The following is a 20,603-nucleotide window of genomic DNA, read 5'->3' as shown; positions in this document are numbered from 1 at the left end:
GCCATACCTGGGTGCTCCAGTGTATTTATAGTAGTTGGCGGTGATCTCCCCTGGATAAGATATTCTTATCTTATCTTATCTTTGGGAGTTTTATCTCTATCTTTGTGGAACCGCCTTTCCTAGGCCTTTTCGGCCTTTAGGTTTTGGGCTTCGTTCCTTTTGATGGGCCTTCCTTGCTTATTGTCCGAGGTCCGACCTTTAGGTGTGAGCTTTAGGACAAGGTCGGACCTCTTATGGATTTGTCGGGTTGGAAGACCTCGGTCAGGGTATGAACACATACCAACCACCACATCAAAGACCACCACCCAACCAATCACAAGCCCCTCAACTCACATACCCGTCCAACCCGTCTAACCAAGATGATACACTCCGGACCATCATCCAAGGCCAAAAAGAACTACAAAACACACTTGCCTCCGGCCTTACCGGCCTCACCTCTACACTACAAGCTCTTCTTGCACGCATGGACCCACCATCCAATCCCACTCCTCAACCTCCAATTCCAAGCATCATCCCCTCTCAACCTCAACCCAATCCTAAGGGAGACATCAATGCCATCACCCTGAGATCCAGAAACACAGTTAAAGGAGAAGGGGCCAAAGGATTCAAATCCCATCACAACCGCTCAAGAGGAGGAGGGAATAGAAATAGAAGAGGTAGTGGAAGAGGAGACACCACAAGTCATAGTTGAGGATGAAGAAACTCAACCCACAAAAGAGAACCCCAAGACTAAGAGAACCTTGGAAGAAGAAATCGCTTAACCATTCCCATTTCCGACACTTGCAAAGAAAGCTAGGAAGCGCATAGAACTCGACCCCAAAATGATAGAAATGTTCAAGAAAGTTGAGGTAACCATCCCCTTCTTTGATGCTATCCATCAAGTTCCTAGATATGCAAAATTCCTCAAAGATCTATGCATGAACAAAGATAGAATTCTTGAATTGGAGACTATCCCATTGGGGAGTTCTATTTCCGCTTTGATGGGAGCATTGTCCGAGAAGTGTGATGATCCGGGCCCTTGCATGGTCACTTGCACCGTCAGTGGAGTTCAATTCCTAGATTGTATGTGTGACCTCGGAGCATGTGTTAGCATCATGCCTCTCTCCGTCCACCGGGTATTGAAGTTACCAGCATTAAAAAGGTCGACGGCAAGATTTGTCCTAGCGGATAAAAGCATAATAACCGTGACGGGTGTTGCGGAAGATGTATGGGTGAATATCAAAGGGTTGGTGTTTCCGATTGACTTCTATGTCCTTGAAATGCCATCAAGTGAACCCGAGAGAGCATCATCCATCCTACTTGGAAGACCATTTTTGAGGACTTCTAGATTCAAGCTAGATGCCTACTCGGGAACATACTCATTTGAGATAGATGGGAGAGTTGTGAGTTTTAGCCTAGAAGAAGCAATGAAGCACCCACCGGAAAATCACTCTCTATTCCGGTGTGATCCAATCGATAATATTGTTGCCGAAGTGCATCTTGCAAAGTTGGATGAGAAGTACATGATTGAAGACGCAAATGAAGATCAAAGCAAAGTAAACACTACACACCATACAAACCATCCGGAAATTCAAACTCCAAATCATGACAAAAAGATGGAATTGAAGCCACTACCACCCCACCTAAAGTACTCATATCTTGATGAAGCCCACAAGCTCCCCGTGATAATTGCAAAGGAGCTAACCCCTCAACAAATAGAAAAGTTGTTAGACGTCTTGAGGAAAAATAAAAGGGCAATCGGGTGGAGTTTGGCAGATCTAGTGGGAATAAGCCCCCAAGTATGCGAGCATCACATATTTTTTGAAGAAGGAGTAAGACCGGTCCGACAACCTCAAAGGAGACTTAATCCAACCATTCTTAAGGTTGTGAAAAAAGAGGTGATGAGCGGATAATTTATACGCTTTTTGGCATTGTTTTTAGGTAGTTTTTAGTAAGTTCAAGCTACTTTTAGGGATGTTTTCATTAGTTTTTATGTTAAATTCACATTTCTGGACTTTACTATGAGTTTGTATGTTTTTCTGTAATTTCAGGTAATTTCTGGCTGAAATTGAGGGACTTGAGCAAAACTCTGAAAAAGGCTGACAAAAGGACTGCTGATGCTGTTGGAATCTGACCTTCCTGCACTCAAAATGGATTTTCTGGAGCTACAGAACTCCATATGGCGCGCTCTCAACGGCGTTGGAAAGTAGACATCCAGAGCTTTCCAGCAATATATAATAATCCCTACTTTATTCGGGAATTGACGACGTAACTTGGCGTTGAACGCCAAGTACATGCTGCTGTCTGGAGTTAAACGCCAGAAAAACGTCATGATCCGGAGTTGAACGCCCAAAACACGTCATAACTTGGAGTTCAACTCCAAGAGAAGCCTCAGCTCGTGGATAGATCAAGCTCAACCCAAACATACACCAAGTGGGCCCCGGAAGTAGATTTATGCATCAATTACTTACTCATGTAAACCCTAGTAGCTAGTCTAGTATAAATAGGATAAGTTACTATTGTATTAGACATCTTTGGTCTCAGTTTTGTTTTATTCTTCATCTAAGGAGACTATTGATCACATTCAGGGGGCTGGCCATTCGGCCATGCCTGAACCTTTCACTTATGTATTTTCAACAGTGGAGTTTCTGCACACCATAGATTAAGGGTGTGGAGCTCTGCTGTACCTCAAGTTTCAATACAATTACTATTACTTTTTACTCAATTCTCTTTTATTCTTATTCCAAGATATACGTTGCACTTCAACTTGATGAATGTGATGATCCGTGACACTCATCATCATTCTCACCTATGAACGCGCGTGACTGACAACCACTTCCGTTCTACCTTAGGCCGGCCGCATATCTCTTAGATTCCCCAACAGAATCTTCGTGGTATAAGCTAGATAGATGGCGGCATTCATGGGGATTCGGAAAGTCTAACCTTGTCTGTGGTATTCCGAGTAGGATCCCGGAATTGAATGACTATGACGAGCTTCAAACTCCTGAAGGCTGGGCGTGATGACAAACGCAAAAGAATCAATGGATTCTATTCCAACCTGATTGAGAACCGACAGATGATTAGCCGTGCTGTGACAGAGCATTTGGAACGTTTTCACTGAGAGGATGGGATGTAGCCATCAGCAAGGGTGATGCCTCCAGACGATTAGCCGTGCACTGACAGCGCATAGGACCATTTTCCCGAGAGGATTGAAAGTAGCCACTGATGATGGTGATGCCCTACATACAGCTTGCCATGGAAAGGAGTAAGAAGGATTGAAGAAAGAGTGAGTAGTGAAGTAGAGTTTCAAGAGGAGCACAGCATCTCCATACACCTATCTGAAATTCCCACTATTGATTTACATAAGTATTTCTATCCCTTTTTATTTTCTACTTATTCCATTAATCAAATTTAAACTAATAATCCAATTATCCTTGAATCTGCCTAACTGAGATTTACAAGGTGACCATAGCTTGCTTCATACCAACAATCTCTGTGGGATCGACCCTTACTCGCGTAAGGTTTATTACTTGGACGACCCAGTACACTTGCTGGTTAGTTGAACGGAGCTGTGAATTCAAATAAAGCCAATTATTAAATTTCATACAAGTACAAAGAGCATGTGATCACAATTTCGTCCACCAAGAGGTCACCCGGCTACTTGAAGTGGACATCATCTATCCCATCTCGGATAGCGAGTGGGTGAGCCCGGTCCAAGTGGTGCCAAAGAAATTCGGGGTGACTACGATCAAAAATGAAAGTGGCGAACTCATAGCAACAAGGGTGCAAAATTCTTGGAGAGTATGCATAGACTACCGGAGATTGAATGCGGCCACAAGAAAAGATCACTTCCACTACCATTTATCGATCAAATGCGTGATCGACTAGCCGGATTCTACCGGAGATTCATCAAAGACTTTAGCAAGGTGGCCTTACCTCTCTCTCGACTACTACAAAAGGACACTGAATTTGAGCTGAGCAAAGAAAGCATGGAAGCGTACGACAAGCTTAAAGTGGCATTAACACAAGCTCGAACTACGTTGTGCGGGGACCAAATTGGACTCAACCGTTTGAAATCATATGCGATGTCTCGAACTACGTGATAGGAGCCGCGTTAGCACAACGCGAGGGTAAGACTCCCTACGTCATAACTTATGCTTCCAAAACACTAGATGGAGCCCAATCCAACTACACTACTACCGAAAAGGAACTCTTAGCTATTGTTTTTGCTTTGGACAAGTTCCGAGCCAACCTTCTTGGTTCCAAGGTAGTAGTGTACTCGGATCACGCGGCGTTAAAGTATTTGTTGGCCCAAAAGGAATCAAAACTGAGATTAATTCGATGGGTGCTTTTGTTACAAGAATTTGATCTAGAGATCAAGGATAGGAGTGGTTCCCAAAACTTAGTGGCAAACCATTTAAGTCGCCTCGAACATACAAAAGGCGACACCACTCCTATCAATGATTCCTTTCCTCTAGATGGCTTGCACGCAATCTCGGAAGTAGTTCCTTGGTATTCCCCAATAGCAAACTACTTGGTTTCACGCACCTTCCCTCCCAATCTCAACAAACATCAAAAGGATAAGCTGAAAAGTAAAGCCAAATACTATGTTTGGGATGATCCCTATTTGTGGAGATGTGGAGCGGACCAAATAGTGCGACGGTGCATACCTCAAACTGAATCCCAAGCAATCTTGGACGCTTGCCATTCTTCCGAAGGAGGTGGCCATTACGGCCCTCAAAGAACGGCAAGAAAGGTCCTTGATTGTGGATTTTGGTGGCCAACCCTTCTCAAAGATTCTTCCCTCTATTGCAAATCTTGTCCGCAGTGCATTCGGTTTGGAAATATTTCTAAGAAGGACGAAATTCCCCAACAAAACATGCTTTTTTGTGAAATCTTTGATGTATGGGGAATCGACTTCATGGGACCATTTCCAAATTCCAATGGCTTTCTCTACATTTTGTTAGCCGTCGATTATGTGTCAAAATGGGTGGAGGCAATCCCCACCCGGACGGATGATGCTCATGTTGTTTTTTCTTTTGTGAGGAACAATATTATTTGTCGCTTTGGCTCCCCAAGAGCAATCATAAGTGACCAAGGATCCCATTTTTGCAACAAAAAAATGGACGGCCTCATGAGAAAGTATGGCATCACACACAAAATTTCCACAGCCTACCACCCTCAAACGAATGGCCAAGCTGAGGTTTCTAACCGAGAAATTAAACATGTGTTGGAAAGAATTGTGAAGCCGAATAGGAAGGATTGGAGCGCTAAGCTCTCCGATGCACTTTGGGCATATCGAACGGCTTACAAAACACCGATTGGCATGAGCCCTTTTAGGCTAGTATATGGTAAGGCATGCCATTTGCCGGTAGAGATTGAACACAAGGCTTATTGGGCTATAAAGGAATGCAATCTAAATTTGGGTGGAGCCGGAGTTGAGAGGAAGCTTCAATTGGCGGAATTAGAATGCTTGAGACTAGAAGCCTATGACAATTCTAGACTCTACAAGGAAAAGATGAAAGCCATCCATGACAAGAACATTAGGAGAAGGGAATTTGGACCCGGTGACCTAGTCCTCCTTTACAATTCAAGGTTGAGATTGTTACCCGGAAAGCTTAGATCAAGATGGGATGGACCTTACCAAGTAGAGAAGGTAGAACCTTATGGGGTCTACCAATTGCGCCACCCATCAAGTCCGGACATTTTCAAGGTAAATGGGCACCGTCTCAAATTGTACCACGGTGAGCAAAGGAAGAATTCCAAGGAATTTGAAGTGTTCCTCTTGAAGGATGCACCTCTTGAACAAGAACATTGAGCTAGTGGAAGTCCAAATTAAGGACGGTAAACAAAAATGCTAGGTGGGAGACACCCCACCATGGTAAGATCTACCATTTGTATATAGCCATTGAATTCTTCTTTGATTAATGCTTGCTCAAGACTTGACTTCATGTTTTGTAGATAGGTCTTTGATAAAGTTGTAGATAGGTTTGACTTCATGTTTTGTTTCATTTGTTGAGTTCATTTGGTCGTCTAATGTGTTGAATAAGGCTTTTATGGTGTTTGAGTAGCTGTTTGGAGGTTTGGAATGCTTGGATTGGTGCAAGAACATGAAAACTTTTGAAAACCAAAGCACCAACCCGCGCGTGCGCGCACCAGGCGCGTATGCGCCCCTCAAGCATTTTCGACCATACACGCAAGCGCACCATGTGCGCGGATGCGTGGACTGCAAAAATTACCCCTCCATATATTGACCCGAGAGTTCCGCCTACGCTGCACCAGCACCAGCACCATGCCTGAGGCACAGACCAACCACGCGTGCGCGCACATGACGCGTACGCGCCCTTATGGCAATTCGCGGATCGACGCGCTAGCGCACCTCGCGCGTACGCGCCGATCGCCCCTTTGCACTCCTGGTACACCTTCCAGAAAGTTAGGACACTCTCGCGCCTGTACTGAGCCCCCAGCACACCACCACTGTCGCGTGCGCACACCAGGCGCCTGCGCGTCAGTATGCTCGAGTCGCAATGGACGCGCCCACGCCCATGCCACACCCGCTCCCCCATTCCTACAACAACCTCTGGGTCACTTTCCTGAGAGTTAAGCCAAGCGCAGGCCCATCTCATGCCTGAGGCATAAGATCACTGCCGCGTGCACGTACTAGCCGCGCGCGCACCGATACCCTTGCAGCCAACTTCTGGCAGTCTTTCCAGAGAGTTGCGCCATCTCTGGGCCAACCTTGTGCCCCTGGCACAAGCACATGAACGCCCGCGCGCACCACCACACCATCCTGCTTTCTTGCCCGGCCGTGCACTGTGCGCGCACGCGTGGATGTGCGACGTGAATTTAACAGGGCGGGCACACTTACCCCCCCTCATTCCCTTTCTTTCTCTTCTTACCTCTTCTACCTTCCACCACCATTTTTCCTTTCCAACGCCTCTCTACACCACTCCACCCACCTCCCACTACCATCTCCAGCGACCACCCACTTCCAGTGGCCCCTACATTTCTCCCTCCATTCTCCATCATCCCTAAACCCTCATTCCATTCTACAACCCCATCGCTTTCCCACTTACTCCCACAACTTCTTCCCACATACTCCCCCATCGCTTTCCATCTCTTTCAAGGTACTATACTATGCTTCCCTCTTGCTCTACTTTTCTCCTTTCTTTCTTAGTTAGTTGATTTCAATCTCTTTTAGGTAGTCTTCCTCTTTCTTTTTTTCCTTAGCTCTATGTGGGTGTTTTGGGTACAACTTCATTTGCATTGGTGGATGGACATGTTTTTCATGATATTATTACAACCATAGTGCATTGTAGTGATTAATATTGGTTTGTGGAATGTTACATTGTTCTCTTTCCACTTATTTGCATACTACAAAAAGGATGCATGCCAAGTGTTTGAGGAAAAGCATACATGATTTTTGAGCTCATTGTGACCCATTGCTTCTTAACTGTGTGCTTTCTTCCAACCCCTTAGTCACTCTTAGGTGCATCTTCACACTCTACATTCTACCCACTCACCTTATCAGAATTTGCTTTCCACTCTTGGTATTCGCGGGTGTATGCTTCTCATGCCTCTTACTTGCATGCTTAAACTACCCCTATACCATATGCCAGTGATTTGCCTTGCTTACCAAATGTTATCTTAGTTACATGTTGCAGCTATCATGTAATGAGGACACCCATTCTCTTATGGCACAATTTTTCACTTTCATGATCCCCATTTAATTGCGTTTCTTTGGGTTTGATGTTATCTCCCTTTTTACTATCACAGGATGGTCATCAAAAAGAACAAAGGGAAAGCCCCGAAGAAGCCAACCACCAATAGAGCGCACCAAGAACCAACGGCCAAGCCACTCCTAAAGAAGGCTAAGGGCCCCGTTGATGTTTTAGAGAAGGACAACCCTTTAAAGGATTCAAACAAGTTCCCTAACTGCTACTGCGAACTTGTCTACTCAAGGATGATTGAGCAGAATTATCACCCGGAACCCCTTCTAGTCCTACCGGCCCACCTCACTCCGATGGTGATGCCCTACATTGACCGAAGGCAATGGAGATTCCTCTTGAGGCAACCTAAGAAGGTAAATTTATCATGGGTGGTGGAGTTTTACTCCAACTACCACTCACCCCTACTCACATCAATCTTCGTGCGCCGAAAACAAGTATCAGTCACAGTGGAAGCCATCCAAGGAGTACTTAAGACTGGACCATTAGCGGATGACTATGACACCTATCAAGAAGTTTTGTCAGCATGCAACGAGCGTGAGTTCGATTGGAGCGCGGTCTTCCGTGTAATCGCTTTGCCGAAGCATGTTGGATTTGGGGGACCATAAAGAAAAGACCAAAGGGTTTAGATGCACGTTTCCTCACTCAAGAAGCCGCAGCATGGGCCCAAATTCTAGCTCACTACGTGCTCCCGAGAACCCATGGGTCATCCATTACCGCCGAGCTTGCCTTATTGGTATGGTGCATCTTAACCGAGAAACCGATCGACATTTCGCATGCCATTCGCCAATCCATGGGACGCATTCATGCCAAGGGAAACTTACCCTTCCCCGCTATGGTGACCGAATTAGTAGCGACAGCCGGTGTCCACCGCGAGGCTAAGGATAGGAGGACCTCAATCCCGGTCGAGGGCGATGTTATTCCAACCAAGAGGTGCTTTAAACCTCCGGAAGTTACCAAGGACCTTGGAATGGCCACCCCAACTACTTCGTCCGCACCACAAAAATCAGCCACCCAACGCCTTGAAGACCTTCACAAGAAGCTGGACCGTTATGAGAGGCGTAACCAGCGTCGATATGCTCATGTGAAGAAGCTTCTTAGCATTGTCACCCCACCTATGGAGGAGCCGGATATCTCCACATCTATCGCAACTTCAAGCGGAGATAGCGATGACAAAGGAGATGAAGGACACTCGGGACTCGACCACCCATTGTGCATCACCTATAGCACGGAGGACCGTGCTAAGTTTTAAGTGTGGGGAGGTCGGCTGACCGATCTCCGTAGGTAACACCCGAATAAATTTGTGAACTCCTTAGAAGTTAGGATAGGTTGCATGATTAGGTTTCCTTCAACACCTTTTGCATGATAAATTTACTTGGTTGGAACAATGAACTCTCTCTTAGGAAACTAATACTTTAGGGCAAAACCAAGATTTTGGAGCATCCGTGACATTGCCAATTTTGAAAATTTTGATGCTAAACTTGTTTGAAGATTGTACTTTGGAACATGGATTTTGAGTTAAGAACACAAGCTAGTGAGCTTTGAGTCTTGTTGTGTGGCTACATCGTATAGTCACTTATTTTCCTTCTTGTGTGCAATCGTTCTCTCTCTATGAGCGTGATCCTTGCTTTGTTTGAGTCTATATGTCCATTATTCCTTGCATTCATGCATTTACATGATTGAGGCCATCAATTCATTATCCCACTTATCCAAATCGCCTTACCTTTTATCTTCCATTGTTAGCAAATTTAAGCCTACGCTTAACCCACTTCTTCTTTAAATTAGCACGTTACAAGCCTAAAGCGGAAAACCATAAATATCCTTCTTTGGATCTTTGATTAGCTTAGTCTAATGTGTGTGAGCATCATTCAAGAGTGGGAAACTTGGGACATTGGTTGAAAAAAAAAGGGGGTAGTTTTGTATTGTTATTAAAAATATTGGGAATTGGGTACTGATGGAGAGCAGAAGCTGGTGAATTAAAAATTTATTAAAAGGGTTACGTTGCAAGTATAGTTCTTAACTCACCGAAAATCTTCCTATCAATTTAGAAATATGTCACTTAAAAGTTCAAATTAAAATTACTGGGAGTTTTAAGTCCCAGGTCGTCTCCCAACGAGTTGCAGAAAAGTGTGCTGTTTTATTAATCAGATATTCCAAAAAAGTTAAGCTAAGTAAATTGGGAATTAAATTGAGGAATTTTAATTAATAAAAATAAAAGGCCTTGACTGGGAATTGATTGGTTGGAATCTCTATCATTGATGGTGTGATTGTAAAATTAATTTATAATTAATAGTTGTTCCGTTTGGTTATCCCTTACTAGGTAAGAGAAAGTCAAACAAGTGGAAATGCCAGATCTGTTCACAAGTTGCAACTCACTTAGTTCAAAGGGATTGGCGTCTGTGACAAGATAGCAATCCAACATTCAGCCCAATTAGAAATTTTTCTTCCAATCCTTCCAACTCAAGAGTTCCGTTTAATCAACTCCCCATCAAGTAATGAAACTACTCACTCATTGTAAACAAAAAATCCATGGCATATAAAAGGGAATTAAAAGAAGACATGATTATTGAAATGGAAATTAAATTAAAAAGAAATAATCCTTGCATTAATTAATCATAAAAATATCTGAATGACAAAATTGAACATAACAATGAACATGGAAGAATAAAACCAAGTTAAGAGAACAAACTAGAATGATGAAGTCTTGATGAGGAAATGACTCTTCTCAATGTTCCAATGCTAAGACCAACTGAAAATTAAAATTCTAAAAACTAGAGAGAAAAACCTAAGAGAGTGAAAAACTAGATCTAAAACTACTCAATGAATGTGTCTCCTGTTTCTGCATATTCTCTGACTCTAGTCTGCTGTTCCGGGCCAAAAACTGGGCCGAAATAGGGTCCAAAGTTGCTGGTTTCAGATTCTGTAGTTTATGCAGATCGCGCATGTCACGCGATCGCGTCGCCCATGCGGACGCGTCCCTGGCGCTTTTCCTCTTCACGCGTTCGCGTCGTCCACGCTACCGCGTCGCTTATGCTTTTCAGTCCGCGCGGCTGCGCAAGCCATGCGGCCGCGTCACTGCGATTTATGTTCCCTCACGCGGTCGCGTGAGCCATGCGACCGCGTCACTTTTCGCTGGTTATCTCCTTCAATTCTTGTGTTCTTTCCATTTTTTTTTGCTAGCTTCCTCTCCAATCTCCGTCTCATTCATAAAATAGTGGTTTATCAACCTCCCCACACTTAAACATTAGCATGTCCTCATGCTAAATTGAAGGAAACAAGGAAATATGTATGAACATGCAGAAACTCATGAAATGCAATGCAATCCTACATATATAAATAAATGCAACTATATGATTATTGTTCACTTGATCAAAAGCAAATAAGCTCTTCAAAACAATTACAAATCAAATTCCACTAATTCTATCATCATATAATAAAACCGATAAAAATGCAAGAATATAGCTTATGAAGGCCGGAAACATGAAGATTCAAGCATTGAACCCTCACTGATAAAGTATGTATGCTCTAATCTCTAGTGTATAGGGTGATCACTCTATTCTTCTCTAATCATGCTTTCTAACTTTTGTTTTTCTCTTAACCAATCAACAACGGTTAATATACCAATGCAAACATCATGAGGTCCTTCCAGGGTTGTAATGGGGCCAAGGTGCAGGTAAGGATATACATATGGCTAAGTGAGCTTTATAACTTGAATCTTTAATTAACCTAAGCTCTCACCTAATATACATATATTCTATATACTTTTAAATTCATGCCTGACTACCCATAATTCCCTTTTTCAACCCATACTCATGTTTCAACCTTGTATTTTAATTCTATCATATGTGCATTGATCTTCGGATCCTGAATTTAACATTGGGGTAATTTTGTCCCCTTATTTTTTTGATTGATTATTTTTTTTTGAATAAATAAAGCTTATCAATGCACATAGATTTTTCATTCTTATATTTTCACATGAGTGGGTATCCAAATTTCCTTTAAATTTTCATGACACATTCCCTTAACAACTCTTGTTCCCACAATTTCCCATACTTAACTAGCACACACAATTCTATCTTAAGCTAACCAAAGATTCAATTTGGGATATGCAATTATTTTTCAGCTTAAGGTTAGTAATGTGGTAAAATATATAACAAATGGGGTTTTAAAGGCTCAAAGTGGTTAACAAGGGTAATTGAGAAGGGTAGGCTTGATTTGGATAAGTGATTTTAAAAAAATAATGGCCTCAATCATGTGCAAGCATGTAGATATAATAAATATTGGACATATAAGATAAAACAAAATATAGATTACAATCATAGAGAAGTAAATACACAAGAATAACATAATTATGGTTAAATAATGTAACCATGCATAAAGGCTCAAATCTTTCATAGGTTGTGTGTTCTTTAGCTCAAACATCATGTTCCAAATACAATTCAAGCAGATTTATCATAAAAATTTTGAAAAATTAGTGAAATTTTATTCCAAAGATAAGTTTTTGAAAGAAACTTATTGTCTTTTCAATCAAGTAGAACATGCATGCAACTATCCTAACCTATGCAATTTATTCTATTCTATAAAAGAAAGAAAAATCTAACTAAAATATCCTAATTATTGGTGTTAGAGAAGAGAATTTACCTCCGGAAGTCAGGTACTGACCGACCTCCCCACACTTAAGGCTTTGCACCGTCCTCGGTGCCATCTGTCAGGAACAGGGGTGGGCTGGTGGTAGTATCTCTACAGTCGGGATCATCATGGCTCCCAGTGCTGGTAAAAGAAATGGAGTTCGGTGTGTCTGAGTCGCTGAAGTGTCCCTTGAGTAGCTCCTTGAGGCGTTTGAATCGGCGCTCGTTACGGTGCTGTCTCATCTTTGCTTTTTGTTCATGCCGATCCAACTTTTCAAGTATCTGCTTGAGCAATTTCTCAGTGGTAGATGCTTGTGGTGTTGAAGAAGGAATATCTTCAACCAGCTCAGGAGGTTGGCTTGTAGTGGCTGCTGAAAGTCTGAGGTATTTCCCGTTAGGGACATATTGATCATCCCGTGGAAGCATGGCTTTGGTATCCCCAGCTCTGCAGGAGACTCCGGCTGCTGAGATAAGATTTGAGACCAAGGCGGGGAAAGGTAAGTTGCCCGTGATTTGTACATGCTCCATAGCATGCCGGATGTGTCTTGAGAGATTCAAAGGTTGGTCTGTAAGGATGCACCATAGTAGAACAGCCATGTCCGCAGTGAAGGAGGAATCATGAGTGCTCAGAAAGACGTAATGGGACATGATTTGTGCCCATACGCGAGCCTCCAATGTAAGTGCGGAAGCCAAGATTCCCTTAGGGCGGTTGCGGTGGTATCCATAGATCCAACGGCTGCCAGGTAAAGCAACGACTCTGAGAACAGAGTCCCAGTCAAATTGGTATCGCTGGCGTTGAAGGGTGGCTTCTTGAAAAGCGTCGATTCCTGCTGGAATAGGGGGAAGACTCAGAACTTGCTGAATGGCCTCTTCTGTAATGGGGACTTGCTTCTGCCGGACATAAACAGACTGCAGGGTCGGTATGTAGAAGTTGGAGTAGAACTCAACTACCCAAGAAAGATTGACCTGCCTTGGCTATCTCCGTAGGAAACCCCATTGTCTTCGCTCAATTTGCGGCTCAACAAAGGTGGCAATATTGGGTGGGAGGATGAGAAGGTATTCATTGTTATAGTTCCTTTCTGCTAGGATAGGGAACATCTGCTCACAGTAGCGATTAGGAAATTGCGCAGTGTCCTTTGCTGGAAAGGCTTTCTCTTTGTCGTCAACCTTTATTATCCTCTTAACTCTCTTTGTTGAGGGCTTGACTGCGGTTGAAGAAGGCTTTGCCACTAATGCTCTTTTAGTTCATCTTCTTGCTGGTGGTTTGGAAGTAGCTTTCTCTTTTCCTTTCTTGGTGGCCATCCTGAAAGAAGGGAAGAGAAAGAAAATTAAATTCAAATACAGAGAGCAAGGAAGAGGGTAGTGTAAGTGATAGTCAATGCACAATAAAGATAAATGGCATTAACACATGGTCCGGATTACATGTGGAAAGCTCATTAATGGAAATATAGCAAGTGCATGTAGGACAATAGAATGCAAGAGGTTTATTGGCATGCAGGCAAAGGCATGAGTAGCATGTATCAAACATTCAATGTCCAAGTTAGGTTACCATTCATAACAAACTAACAATCGCATTTGTATTGACAATGAAATTTAATTAATAAAGTATGAAAGGGAATTTGTGAAAAGCAAGCATTGCAGAGTAGAGTAAAGTAATGTAGAAAAGTGCATAGTGCTACATGGGCTTTTTCACAAACACATGGCATGCATGGTAAACAAGATATAAAAAGTGTGAAATTGATCATGCAAACAATCCCTTAAATAGGAGAAAAATAATTGTCAAACAATTTGCAATAATCCACAAGCATATAATGGGGAATGATGACTCAAAAGGTTTCTAACACCATGTAAAAGAAGAAGAAGGAAAAATAAAGATTTGAGAAGAAGATAAAAGAAAAAGAAAATAATAATATATATACATAATATAATAAGAATGGTTGAAAAGAAAAGAAGAAAGAAGAAGGTAAAACCTTGTTAATGGTGGTGAGAGAGAGAGAGTAAAATGTGAGGTAGAAGGGGAAGGGGAAGGGAAAGGGAAGAAAGAAGGGGGGAAAAGAAAAAGTAGGGTTTGGAGGAGAGAAAGATAAGATAATTTGGCTTATTGGGTTGAGCTGTGCGGCGCATGCGACGCGACTGCGGAAGGCACGCGTTCGCGTGGGTGCGCGTTAGGTAGGACGAGGCGATCGCGGCAGTCACGCGGTCGCGTGACCCGTGTGGCGCTGCTGGCGCGAGTGCAGCCTCGCTCCAACACAACTCTCTGTTCAATATAATTCAATTGCCAAATCAAAGGGACGCGATCGCGTGGGTCATGCGATCGCGTGAGTGTGCATCAGAAATTAATTGACGCGGCCACGTCGGCGACGCGGTCGCGTGGAGTAAATTGTGCCTTGGGCACGGCTCCAGCGCTGCTCCTGCGTAACTTGCTGTTCAGTTTTATTTTTATGTACTCCTCCTGCCACGCGGACGCGTCGCTTGTGCGATCGCATCGCGCGGCAAAATATTTTTTTTTAAATAAAGACATATAATTGAAAGAGCACGAAAGCACTGATAAAGAGAAGAGTTATTGAAAGAAGAAAAACTAAAAGTGAAGAAAAGAACGATCATACCGCGGTGGGTTGTCTCCCACCAAGCACTTTGCTTTAACGTCCGTAAGTTGGACGCTCCACTAGCTCAGTCTGTTGTTACGTGGGGATCTTCCAGGCGGAAGATCTCAAGCTCCTTGCTTTTCTGCACCTTTTCACCATAGTATAGCTTCAGGCGGTGTCCGTTAACTTTAATAAGTTCAGAACTTGAAGGATGGCTTAGGTAATAAACTCCGTACGGTTCAGCCTTCTTTATTCTGTATGGACCTTCCCATTTGGATCTCAACTTACCGGGCATGAGCCTCAGTCGAGATTTGTAAAGGAGAACAAAATCTCCAGGTTGGAACTCTCTCTTCTTGATGTTTTGATCATGCACAGCTTTCATCTTTTCCTTGTATATTCTGGAGTTCTCATAAACTTCTAAGCGAAGGTTCTCCAGTTCCTGCAGTTGCAGCTTTCTTTCAGCTCCAGCATCCTCAATTCCCACGTTGCACTCTTTAACTGCCCAGAAGGCTCTGTGTTCGATTTCAACTGGGAGATGACAAGCTTTTCCATAAACTAAGCGGAAGGGGCTCATCCCAATAGGTGTCTTGTATGCTGTTCTATATGCCCACAGTGCATCTTGTAGTTTGGTGCTCCAGTCTTTTCTGTGAGGCTTTACTATCTTTTGCAAGATACGTTTAATTTCTCTGTTTGACACCTCGGCTTGCCCATTAGTTTGGGGATGGTAAGCTGTGGCAACTTTATGGATTATCCCATGCTTCTTCATCAATCCTGTTAGTCTCCTGTTACAAAAATAGGTGCCTTGATCACTCACGATCGCTCGTGGTGATCCAAAGCGGCATATAATATGGTTTCTCACAAAGGAAACAATAGTGTTAGCATCATCAGTGCGGGTAGGAATCGCTTCCACCCATTTGGAAACATAATCTACAGCTAACAATATATAAAAATATCCACTAGAATTTGGAAATGGACCCATGAAGTCAATGCCCCAAACATCAAAAATTTCACAAAAAAGCATATATTGTTGAGGTATCTCATCCCTCTTGGATATGTTACCAAATTTCTGGCATGGGTGACAAGATTTACAAAATTCAGCAGCATCTCTAAAAAGAGTAGGCCACCAGAATCCACAGTCTAAGATCTTTCTAGCTGTTCGTTGGGGGCCAAAATGTTCTCCACTCACAGATGAGTGGCAGGCCTCTAAAATAGACTGGAATTCTGATTGAGGTACACAACGTCTAATTATCTGGTCAGCGCCACATCTCCATAAATATGGGTCATCCCATATATAATATTTAGACTCGCTTTTCAGCTTGTCTCTTTGATGTTTAGAAAAATGTGGAGGAAATGTGCGGCTAACTAAATAATTAGCAACAGGTGCATACCAAGGGACTACCTCAGATACTGCTTGTAAGTTGTCAAAAGGAAAATTATCATCTATGGGAGTAGAATCATCCTTAATATGTTCAAGGCGACTCAAGTGGTCTGCTACTAAATTTTGATTACCACTCCTATCCTTGATTTCTAAATCAAATTCTTGTAACAGCAGTATCCAACGTATAAGTCTTGGTTTGGATTCCTTTTTAGCCAATAGATACTTTAGATCTGCATGGTCCGAATACACTACTACTCTAGTACCAAGTAAAAAAGCCCGGAATTTATCCAGAGCAAAAATAATAGCAAGTAGCTCTTTCTCAGTAGTAGTATAATTAGACTGGGCAGTGTCTAAAGTCTTAAACGCATAGGCAATAACAAAAGGATCCTTACCTTCACGCTGAGCCAGCGCTGCTCCTACTGCATGGTTGGAAGCATCGCACATGATTTCAAATGGCTGGCTCCAATCGGGTCCTCTCACAATTGGAGCTTGAGTTAGAGCAGTCTTTAGCTTATCAAATGCTTGTTTGCAGTCCTCACTGAACTCGAATTCAATATCGTTTTGTAGTAATCTGGATAAGGGAAGTGCCACCTTACTAAAGTCCTTAATAAATCTACTGTAGAAACCTGCATGGCCAAGGAACGAACGGACTTCCCTCACAGAAGAAGGGTAAGGTAAACTAGAAATAACATTCACCTTTGCTGGGTCTACAGAAATGCCATTATTAGATACCACATGTCCCAATACAATCCCTTGCTTTACCATAAAATGGCATTTTTCGAAATTCAATACAAGGTTTGTATTAATACATCTATCTAATACTCTAGATAATCCATCTAAGCAAAGGTTAAAAGAATCACCATAAACGCTAAAATCGTCCATAAAAACTTCCATACAGTCCTCAATAAGATCAGAGAAAAGACTCATCATGCACCTTTGGAAAGTAGATGGTGCATTGCACAAGCCAAAGGACATTCTTTTATAAGCATAGGTCCCAAAAGGACATGTAAAAGTAGTCTTTTCCTGATCCTCAGGAGCTATATGAATCTGGAAATAACCTGTGTAACCATCTAAAAAGCAATAATGCGATTTACCTGACAGGCGATCCAGCATTTGATCAATAAATGGAAGTGGATAGTGATCCTTACGAGTAGCTTGGTTGAGACGCCTGTAATCAATGCAGACTCTCCAAGCATTCTGAACCCTAGTTGCTATGAGCTCTCCATGCTCATTTTTCACTGTAGTGACTCCGGACTTCTTGGGCACCACTTGTACTGGGCTTACCCATTCACTGTCTGAAATGGGATATATGATACCGGCCTCCAATAATCTGGTCACTTCCTTTTTTACAACTTCCATGATGGTAGGATTCAATCTTCTTTGTGGTTGACGGACAGGTCTTGGTCCCTCTTCTAAAAATATTATGTGCTCGCATACTTGAGGGTTGATTCCCATTATGTCTGCCAAACTCCACCCAATTGCCTTCTTATGCTTCCTCAACACATCAAGTAGCTGTTCTTCTTGTTGAGAAGTCAGTTCTCTTGCAATAATAACCGGAAACTTCTCCTCATCCTCAAGGTAAGCATATTTGAGAAGTGGAGGGAAAGGTTTCAATTCTAACTTTTGATCATGGGTAGGCTCTGGGTTATCTGGGGCTTGTGAAAATGGCGAAGTGTCCTCATTGTCAGTTAAGAGGGTTATCACACTTGGACCTTGTCTCGTATGCCTCTCTTCAAACTCTTCCTTTTGAACTTCAGCCACACTTTCGTCTATGACATCACACTGGAAAATGAAATGATCTTCTGGGGGGTTGTCAATGATTCCATTCAGATTGAAGATTACTATGCGACCATCTATTTCAAAGGAGTATGTTCCTGAAAAAGCATCCAATTTGAATTTTGATGTCTTCAGGAATGGTCTTCCAAGTAGGATTGATGATGGCTTATCGGAATCATTATGGGGCATCTCCAGGATATAAAAATCAGTGGAAAATGTGAGCCCTTTGATATTCACCAAAACATCTTCAGCAACTCCAGCCACTGTAATAATGCTTTTATCTGCTAACACAAAACGAGCTGCCGACCTTTTTAAAGGAGGTAGCTTTAAAACATCATATATAGACAAAGGCATTAAACTAACACATGCTCCTAAATCACACATGCAATCATAAATTACTATACCACCAATAGTACAGCTAACTATGCAAGGACCTGGGTCACTACATTTTTCAGGTAATCCTCCCATTAAAGCAGATATAGAACTACCTAAAGGAATAGTTTCTAATTCATTAATTTTATCTTTATGGATACATAAGTCTTTTAGAAACTTTGCATATTTAGGTACTTGCTGAATAACATCAAAAAGGGGAACAGTTACCTCAACCTTTTTGAATTTTTCTACCATTTTAGGATCAGGTTCCAGCTGCTTCCTAGGCTTCCTTGCAAGTTGTGGGAATGGAATGGGAGTAGTGTTTTCTGTGGTGCCTGTACCTCTTTGTGCTTCTTCCTGTGGTTGAGCTATTTCTTCTTTAATTGTGTCCTGTATATCCTCTTCCTCTTCAACATCTTCGATTTCTACCACCTCTTCAGCTGAGGCGTACTCTGGTGAGCTTGGTTCCTCTTGATTCCTCTCCTACAGTGTAGTTCCGGACCTCAGAGTGATGACATTAATGCCTCCCTTTGGGTTGGGTAATGGTTGAGAGGGGATTCCAGTGGTGCTTGAAGGTTGGTTACTGGAATTTTGTGCTGAACCAAGTTGTGTCATAAAAGCTTGCAGAGTAGAGGTGAAACCATTCAGACTGGCGTTAATACTATTCATGATGGTATTTTCCATGGCCAGTTGTCTTTTCTCAAAAGCTTGTAACAATTCTTCATTAGAAGATACAGAAGAATGAGTAATTTGAGAGGGTTGCTGCTGATTGTTCGGTGGTCCTTGGTTTTGCCTCAGGTGAGGTGCTCGGTAAGGTTGATTTTGCTGCCTGTTGTTGTAATTATTCCACCTTTGATTTCCCTGATTATCTCTGCCTCCCCTATTATTGTTGTCCTTCCAAATCTGGTTTGAATTGTCCTGCCATCCATGGTTATTATTTCCACTTTGATTGTACCCTTGGTTGGGGCGATCATAGAAGTTGTGAGTGGATGCCACCATGTTGTCTTCTTGTTGGAGCTGCGGGCATTCATCAGTGTAATGGCTGTAATCAGCACAAATTCTGCAAATTCTTTGTGGGACTAGTTGTTGGTTTTGCTGCGGTTGAGTTTGTTGAGCTTGTTGATTTAATTGCATTTGCTTCAGCAGGTTGGTCATTTCACAGATGCTTCGATTTAGAGCAGTAGTCTCTATGCCAGAAGATACTTCTGCAACGGCCCTTGAACGGCCTTGCTTCTGTCTGTGGTTCCGAGTTGATTCAGCTAAATCACTGATCAATTGCCAAGCTTCATGAGTGGTCTTGTACTTCTTCATAGACCCATTGCTGGCACTTTCCAATGTGGTCTTATCTTGGGGCCTCATACCTTGTGTGACATAGCTGAGTAGCACGATCTTGTCAATCATGTGGTGGGGGCATGCTTCCAGAAGATTATTGAAGCGCTCCCAGTATTCAAAGAGAGTCTCACTGTCATCCTGAACAATTGTAGAGATATCCTTCCTCAGTTTATCATTAACTTCAGATGGGAAGAATTTCTCCAGGAACTCCTTTCTAAGTGTATCCCAGTTGGATACGTTTACTAGAGGTTGAGTATAGTACCACTCTCTTGCTTTTCCCTCAAGAGAGAACGGAAAAGCTTTCAGCAAAATTGAAGTTTCATCAATGCCATCACGCCTGACAGAAGAATAGGCTGCCTGAAAATCTCTCAACTGCTTGATAGGCTCTTGAGCAGGTAGGCCATGAAACTTCGGCATCAAATTTAGCAGTGCGGTCTTTATTTCAAAATCCGTAGCTACCGCTGGATGATGCGCTTGAAACGGTTGTAGTGTAAAATCAGGAGCGCCTTCCTCCTGAATGGTAATTCTTCTAGCTGCCATGTTTTCTGCACGTAAAACAACTAAATTAGTAGAACGGGGGCTGGTTTCTTCCTCAGATTCACTTTCAGATCCGCCCTCAGAGCGGACTAACCTACGCTGTTCTCGCCTTATTCGTGAAATTGTTCTTTCAATTTCAGGATCGAAAATTAGCAAGCGCAGATCAGGAAGTGCACGTGTCATTTGACGGAAGAAACACGTAGCTCATAGTAGCAAAATTAAATAAAATGCAAATAAATAAATTCTAATTAATAAAATAAGCACTCTATTGCAACTCCCCGGCAACAGC

The 20,603-nt window shown here is 42.6% G+C and overlaps 1 non-coding gene across 1 annotated transcript; it reads left to right on the top strand.

The window, feature by feature from the left end:
- The first annotated feature begins 19,840 nt into the window (after positions 1–19,840).
- LOC130937669 (small nucleolar RNA R71) lies at positions 19,841–19,948 on the top strand. The gene has a single exon (XR_009068876.1). It is a non-coding gene; the product is annotated as a small nucleolar RNA R71 (small nucleolar RNA).
- The last annotated feature ends 655 nt before the right edge of the window (positions 19,949–20,603 follow it).

This window comes from Arachis stenosperma, chromosome 6 (genome assembly GCF_014773155.1).
Source record: "Arachis stenosperma cultivar V10309 chromosome 6, arast.V10309.gnm1.PFL2, whole genome shotgun sequence".
Lineage (NCBI taxonomy): Eukaryota > Viridiplantae > Streptophyta > Magnoliopsida > Fabales > Fabaceae > Arachis > Arachis stenosperma.
The sequence above is the reverse complement of the archived record's forward strand: the minus strand, read 5'-3'. Positions and strand labels throughout refer to the sequence as shown.